This window comes from Macrobrachium nipponense, chromosome 32 (genome assembly GCF_015104395.2).
Source record: "Macrobrachium nipponense isolate FS-2020 chromosome 32, ASM1510439v2, whole genome shotgun sequence".
NCBI classification, from domain to species: domain Eukaryota; kingdom Metazoa; phylum Arthropoda; class Malacostraca; order Decapoda; family Palaemonidae; genus Macrobrachium; species Macrobrachium nipponense.
Window position 1 is genome coordinate 24,756,015 of NC_061094.1, and position 8,735 is coordinate 24,764,749.

The window sequence follows — 8,735 nt, forward strand, 5'->3', positions numbered from 1 at the left end:
AAACCGAAAAGCTCATACAAAAGCCTTCACAATGACGATTGATCTTCAGATGAGGAACAGCTCTCCTATACGAATGACTTAGAATCTTCAGTCTCTCTTCTTCGATCATCCTGTGAAAAAATAATGATAAGAGTATTTAGAGCTGAACTTCAGTCAATTCAATTTCTTTTCTTAGCCGCGTTAACGTTAACTACAAGATTTCACAAGACGTCATCAATACGCCTTGTTAGTATACTACTACTAGACCAGTTTGTTCACTATGTACAAAAACAAGAGCATTATTCTTTTAGGCAGTTTATGCTGATTTAGCTTACATTTAATTCCTTATTCATCTGCCTCAAATACAATTTTTCGCTCCGTTATTGGAATTTCATATCACGTTTTAAGTACCCTGACAGACGGAATATATATATTGATATATATATATATATATTAAATATATATATAGATATATTATATTATATATATTATTATATATATATTGTGTTCGTGCACTCATGTTCAGAAACACAATTATGCTAGTCTCTCATATACCAAAAAATTTGTGCGTTTGTTTGTTTCGTAAGTAAGATGCAAGTGTTTCACTGATTTCATAGTATTATCCACAAACTTTATGATATAGGAGTAAAAGTAAAAGTCAACCTTGTTACTCATTAATGCCCATTCAAGTATCAATACCTTCATGATGAATCGTGCAGTTTCAATGTAGTAGTTTCTTGATTTTCCTTTATACTATATCATAAAAAAAGGGTACATATGGGCACTGTGAACAATGGGAAGTTAGTGTGTTTTTAATTTTTAATGAGTCTTAATTCATTTTTTTGCAATTTACCGGTACTTTATCAACAAGAAAAATTCTAATGATGATATTACAGATGCACATTCCTCAGATATAGAAACGATTTCTGGGATACAGTTTCATTCAAGTGTTATTAAATTATGGTACACAGCAATGTACAAAATCTAAACAAGCAAAGATCTGAAAAACTCCCAGATCATTTACGAGTTGCCACATCTAAGCAAATTTAAGAAAAACATTTAGTTTTCAAAGATATTAGCAAGGCATGTATGCCAACGCTCAACCCTTTTTAGTTTTCAAGGATATTAGCAAGGCATTTTGGCCAAAGGTCAACCTTCTTATTTTTCAAAGATATTAGCAAGGGATTTTGGCCAAAGGTCAACCTTTTTAGTTTTCAAAGATGTTAGCAAGGCTTGCCAACGGTCAACCCTTTTCACTTTTCAAGGATATTAGCAAGGATTGTTTTCCAAACAGTCAACCCGTTTTAGTTTTCAAAGTTACTCGCAAGGGATGTTTGTCAACGGTCAACCCTTTTTAGCAAAGTAACCTTGATCTCACAAGGTGCATATTGCATATGTGGATGACAATGTAACCAAGTGAGTAAAGCTTTGTCAAGTGCGTAATTATATTCTGAGTTGTTCGGAAAAAAAACTCAGAAGGATTTTATCAGCTTAAGATTTGATGAATTACTATTGTTGACATGATGAATTACCCTTGATGACATCTACATTCACTGTTCTCTCTCTCTCTCTCTCTCTCTCTCTCTCTCTCTCTCTCTCTCTCTCTCTCTCTCTCTCTCCTTCTGCACTGCTATTTGTGGCATTTTTATTTATTGGCTTGCCTCCCTCTCTTTATTACTCTTGCGAGATGACTATAAAACCTGAAGCAGACTGGAATGACATTTTGAGTGATCCTTCACATTTAGATTAGTCCCTTAAGTATAAGCAAGTTGAGCCAGTTGTTCTTATAAATGAAAGTGTTGTCAACAAAAATGTTCCTTTTCTGTTGTTTCAATTTTTAGTTTTCTGTCAAAGAAAACTATCGAGATAGTTTTCTCTCCGTCCGCACTTTTTCTGTCCGCCCTCAGATCTTAAAAACTATTGAACTACAGGGCTGCAAATTGGTATGTTGATCATCCATCCTCCAGTGCTCAAACATATTAAATTGCAGCCCTCTAGCTTCAGTAGTTTTAACTTTATTTAAGGTTAGGTAGCCATAAGTGCCAAACCACACCGGTCTCCACCGGGCCGTGGCTGAAAGTTTTATGGGCCGCGGATGACAGTGTCATCGGCCGTGGCAGAGAGTTCCATACAGCATTATACGCTGTACAGAAAACTCGATTGTTCCGATGAAACTTCGACTCATTTTTTACTTGTTTTTATTAAACAATGTCTTGTTCAATGACGACTGTAGACGAGTTTATTTGGGAAAAAACCGGAGGAATAGCTCTAATTAGTAGCAGAAATGTTACGAGTAACTGAGAGCTGTGGCTCAGACACTTCATGCTTCAGGTGAAATTGAATACAACTGTACTATAAAACGAATCATTTTCAGTAAAACTCAGTGACATGAACGGGTGGTTATACTGAAATCTGAACTTTTTGGCGTTGACTTGTCAGCTCTCATTTGTTTAAATCGGGTAACATATGCTGTGCAAGGGAAAGATACATAAGCCAGAGGGCTTATGTATCTGACAGCAAAGAAAGTAATGGGAAATTCGATATTTTTCTATTTCCGTGGTGCTTAACTAACTAGTTTCGCTTTTTGGTTCAGAGAGGTAAAGAATATTGACCTTGTTGCTTATGAAATGTGGTTTCGAATGATGTTTCCATTGTTCCTTTGAAGTTTGTGTGATCATTCTTGATTTTGAGTTACTTTTGACAGTGTTAATCATAAAACTCCAGTTTTCATGCTCGAACAAGTGCGAGTTGGGCAATCATTTCTTTGTATTGTTATTAAAGTTCTAACTAATAAACTGCACAAGATAACTATTTATCAGCATTAAGTGGCGACGGGGCTGGATTCTCTGGTGTTCCTCGAGGAAGTTCACTACTGTTTGTATTATATACTTAATTTGGTCTGGAAAACAAGTTAGTTGCTTATGCAGACGATGCCATTCTGATGTATGCATCGATCCCATATCCTGATTAGATACCTGTGGTGTTTAATTACCCTTTCAGACAATTTGTTGAAATAAACGCATGGAGCATCTTATGGAGAATGAAGCTGAACCCTAATGAAACTCAAAATATGATTGTTCGTAGATTCAAGCCCTAGAAAGCCTCACCCCCAAGAACTTTGCCATTCAAATGTTTTATTTATTTGTTTATTTATTTTACTGTAGGTAACTCCTTTCGAATGCTGGCAATTCTTTACTACAAATTAAATTTTGAGTAACATGTTTTATCCAAATATTCTTCTATTACACAAGAAAATCGTATCCTGAGAAAGTCTCAAAGTTTTTAAGACCTGTGAGGAAATAGTTTTATGATATTCTGCCATTTTTCGAGTATTGCTCCGAGGCTTGATCTGCATAAGCTGACTCAAATCTTATATAGTTGAATAACAGTTGTATTAAAACCTTTGACACCATTGCTCACTTTCAATGTTATATCAGGTATTCTGACCTCTTTTCATCCTTTGCATTTAGATCTTATCAGGCTATACCATCCATTACAAATTACTAGATACAGAGTTAATTCTCATAGTCTTGCATATTTAAATGAGGTTTAATACCATGCCGTTCTCTAGAACTTTTCTTCCAATTGAGATCAAATTGTGGAATGATCTCATAGTCATTTAGTTGAATCGTTATAGTTCAAACTAACATCGAATCCTTTTTTGATGAAAAGACTTGCACAGTGTTTGTTTTGCTACTTTATTTGTTTTATTTTGATTTTTCTTTGTTGTTTTCCTTATGTAATCCATAATTTACTCTTGCATCTTTTTCGTACCTGACTTCTTTTCTTCATAGAAACCTTTGACGTTTAGTATTCTCCTTTTCCAATAAAATTTGTCAAGATTATCACAATAGGAATTATATTGTGTGTGTGTGTGTGTGCGTGTGTGTGTGTGTGTGTGTGTTAAAGATACGAGAAAGTACACAAAGATACTCAACTCGAATTTGTTTCTATAAGAGTATACGTACCACGAAAACCACCAAGCGGTTGTAATCTAATGCCGTCATCAAAGACGAGGCAGTTACGTCACATGAAACGTCAGGACCTACGTCACGAATGTAAAATCCACGCATTCAAGATTTTCTCTTTATACTATGTATTCAGAATTATCAGTTTTACACCTTTCATTTTGGGCTTGATCTTGATACCTTGTATACACGATTTTCTCTTTATACCATGAGTTGAAGATTTTCTTTATACCATGTATTCAGAATTTTCCATTTTAAACCATGCGTTCTGAGCTTCATCTTGATACCTTTCATCCAAGATTTATATACATCTCTACATATAATATGTGTGTCTGTGTGTGCATTTTCATATACTGCTCTCTCTCTCTCTCTCTCTCTCTCTCTCTCTCTCTCTCTCTCTCTCTCTCTCCAAAATCCTCTCCGGTCCCTCGCTCTCACTCCTCTCTCTCTCTCTCTCTCCTTCTTTTACTTTTACCTAGCTTCTAGATCTCGAATGTGTAATTTTCAATTAAATCTACTTTTGCGATTGTTATGAATGTCTACAAACAGAACAGCATATAGAAACAGAACATGTAAATAATCCTACAACACAAAACAAGTAACGTGTCTATATATTCATTTGATGACGGTAATTTACACCGCCACCCAAAGGTCGGCATGATAAGCCTCCTGGTAGTCTCTCCTAGAGCCAGCTTCTTGCCACAGACACATTAGCAGAATAAAGTTGACCTGATATGGCAAGTCTAAATTTAAAGTTTGCTTCCCGTAGACTATATCCAGTTATCTCTGATGTGTTTTTGTCACTCGCAAACGATATGGGTATACTAACCCCACTCAATTTGTCTGTCAAGTATTAACAGCAAAATAAATCTGAAAAACTTTCCGTATAGAACGCATCAAGGGAATAAAATTAAATCGAGTTGTAAACAGCAACAGTGTGGAAGAGTTTAAAAGAAAAATCATTAGGACACTGTGACTGAACAGTAAAACCTGCTCTTAGAGGTAAGTGAGCACACGATGTCTCCTCGGATGGACTAACAAGTCCTTGAAACATCCTAATCCTTGTAACTCCTCGAAATCGTCATTCATTTGTGATTTGCACCACAGCAGAAGCCGCCCTCCACCGTTAAATCGCAGACCATACAGGAAAACCTCAGAAGCGCCTTGTTAGACAACCGCTAAAGAGCAACGAGACAGGCACCTTGGGGGGTCAGATAGAGGGTGAAGGGGTGCCCCGTCAGTAGAGGAAAAAGGCCAAACTGCAATGGATGATGTTCTTTCTACCAGTTCTTCTTTCGGTTCTTACAGACGTCGACCATACAGGTTAATGCCAGTCATCATCTGCACTAGTAATTGTTGCCCTCAGCTTCTCGTAATTGGGCTGCTGCCATACTCCGTCTTCTTTACAGGCCTCTATACGAAGCTAATATAATGACAGACCTGCTCTAAGGTCGAGGTAATTTGTGCAGCCTGATTTCAACTTGACATTGTGAAAGGAAGGGCATGTCAATATTTTATAAGATAAAAGGAAGGGGTTGCTAATGAAGTGGGTAGGCCGAGTCACACGCCATCTCCCCAAAGAGCTTTAGGATGAATGTCAGTGAAGTGGATTGCTAAAAAAAAAAAAAAAAAAAAAAAAAAAAAAAAAATAAAAAAAAAAAAAAAAAAAAAAATAGAGAGAGAGAGAGAGAGAGAGATTCTTAATTCTACCGGGAGAAGTTCACGCTGAATGTTAATATCATATACATACATACATACATACATACATATACTTACAAAAAGATTTAAGATTATGTTTACATGTTCAAGAGATAAATTCCCAGATGTACTTTTTCAGAATAATAATTTACCAGTTAAATTAGAATTCTGTTTAGGAAAAAACTAAGGCAAACTTGATTAACTACGTAGTGTCATAGACATAAAAATATAGTAAGCATAATAAAATCGCGCTTCCACACTGTACGCTGTCATGTACTATAAGCGTGCGTATTCCTTTCAGGTAGTCTCCAAGTGTTGTACACGTTTGACAAAGGTTCATTGTAAATTTCGTAGGTATGTATGTTTGTCTGATTAATGTGAGATTTACATATTAAATTTATGTTTTCTTGAAGATTCTGATTCCTCTAAATATGTTATATATATATATATATATATATATATATATATATATATATATATATATATATATATATATATATATATATATATATATATATATATATATCGAACAACAAATGTCCTTTAATATCTAATTCGTTCTACCTAGGAATTAATATATTTTCATATATGCTTAACGCCGAGGGGGAATTTATTAAGCGATAGTAGAATTGGCGATCGACATGCGCGAACCAGCGACCTCTCAATTCCAGGACTGGTTTAATGTAGATAGATATGTAAATATATTTATATATACATATATAATGTTATATAATATATTCACGCTCATATATATATATATATATATATATATATATATATATATATATATATATATATATATCTCCATTAATCCCTTTCCATTAGAGGATGTGGCTCTAGAGAAAATGACGGCGATCAGCCATTACCATTTGCATATATTAACTGTTTAATTGTGGATGAACCCACGGTGTACGAAACTCCCAGAGCATTCGTTGTTTCATACACCTATACCTAAGGCTCATCAGCTGCTTACAGTACGCCACTCACTTACAACCATATGCAATACCTATTCAACTCCATCTTTTCAGGACTTCTTGAGTCTCCCTTTTCAGCTCTCAAATAATTCATGGAATTGTGCCTATTTTTCAAATCTTATTATTTTCCATTCTTTCTACATGACCAAACCAGATTTAAACTTGGGGATCCATTCTTACAACCACTCATATGTCGTTGCCCTTTGTAATTTTCACGCTACATAGAGGGTCAAGTATGCTACTGTTTTATTTCTATCCTACAGTGAAGAGGCTAATCCGGTATTCAGTATGAAATTACACCCCCCACCCTTTTCCTTCCCCCCGCCAACCAAAGGTTCTATAACCCTCCACGGAAGGAACCTAAATCTAGAAATGTATCATTGCTAGCAAAATTGAGTTGAGTTGGTCAATGTTTGTAGCTGGCGGGATCCAGTCTTCTTTGTAGGTACCCTTTATGCTATATGCGGCACTGACGGTATGGAAGTTGCCTTCACCGAGGATTCATCCTTGGCTATGCAGGTGAAGGATGACTATACTAGTAACTTCTGTGTTTAGTATCTCTGAAACCATCCTTAATATGGGAGAATGTATTATGGTGCACCATAAAACATTCTCCCATATTAAGGATGGTTTCACTGATACTAAACACAGAAGTTACTAGTATGGTCACCCTTACCACACACACACACACACACACACACACACACATACATATATATATATATATATATATATATATATATATATATATATATATATAGTGTGTGTGTGTGTGTATGTATGTATGTATGTAGCACTCCTGTTTTGCGAGAGATCTGTGTATCTTACTTCCCAAAATTTCTTTATGCACGATTCAAACATATTTTTACGAATCATTTTCATATTTTTTCATATTTACCGCGGCGTCAAGAACTTACTAGGGAGTGTTTTGTTAATATGAGCACAATACGAATTTTCAACAATATTATATGAAGGTAACATTAAGTTTCCTAGCAGGCTAACATCTCATCAAGGCAAGAGATGTTTATAGTGAAGGCAATGTGTGTCGTGTATAGAGAGAGAGAGAGAGAGAGAGAGAGAGAGAGAGAGAGAGAGAGAGAGAGAGAGAGAGAGAGAGAGAGAGATCAATGTTTAGCAGTGCTATTGAAAATGAGAGTGAATATTGTTCCTCCATTGAAGGACCAGTTCTTATACCACTTGGAACTGGTGCAAGTTAGCATTGTCACAGAGCAGAGACTACGTCGCTTCCTAAAAGTCTGGTTGCGTAGAAAAACTTTCTACCGTAAAATAATGTCGGGAACGGCTGTTTAATCCCATATAGCACGTGACTAGATGTTAATCTAGTAAATGTCTTTTAACAGATGGCATCTGTTGGTTTCTAATTACCCTGTGGCTTACAGGGTGCTAAGAAATGTAGAAGAAGAAAAATAATTACGGTTTTTGTGAAAAGGTGCAACTTTCAAGTGAGCATAAATTTGTTCTGTGCCGGATTTGTACTTTACGAGCATTGAAATCCCCTTCGTAAACTTGCATAAGTGCATTTATTTATCGCACAGAATATCGGTGAGAGAAAAAATAAAAATAAGTTATGACATCACAAAAATACTGGGCTCAAGGAGTAACCAGGAGCTATGCACATGCTACCAGTGCAACGGCACTGTGGGGAATGATTGATTCAACCACACGGGATGGTTAGTTGCTGACTCTGTCGCTAGATGGCAGCATTTCGCGGGTTCTCTACTAACGCTGGGGGAAAATTAGGGCATCATATAATGCCCATTTAAAATTAGGAAACAAATTTTAGCACGTTTACGAAATTACCATAGTCATTTTTTCAATAAGGTAAAAATTAATTTAGAATGATTTATGCCATATTAACAACACTTAGTTACGCGCTGTAGCGTACTGAGCACATAAATGTACAGGCTCATGTTCTATGATTGAATTTTATGGGCTTAACTAGTAAAATTCACATAAACTTACGAAGTTTTGTTATTGGCGAAGGAATGTCTCGAAACTTGATGAAAGACATTACAAATTAAACATGGATAAAATGTAAAGTGGAAGATTGACGCACATTCCTTTTTTTCTGTTTATGTCAAAAGGATCATAATTC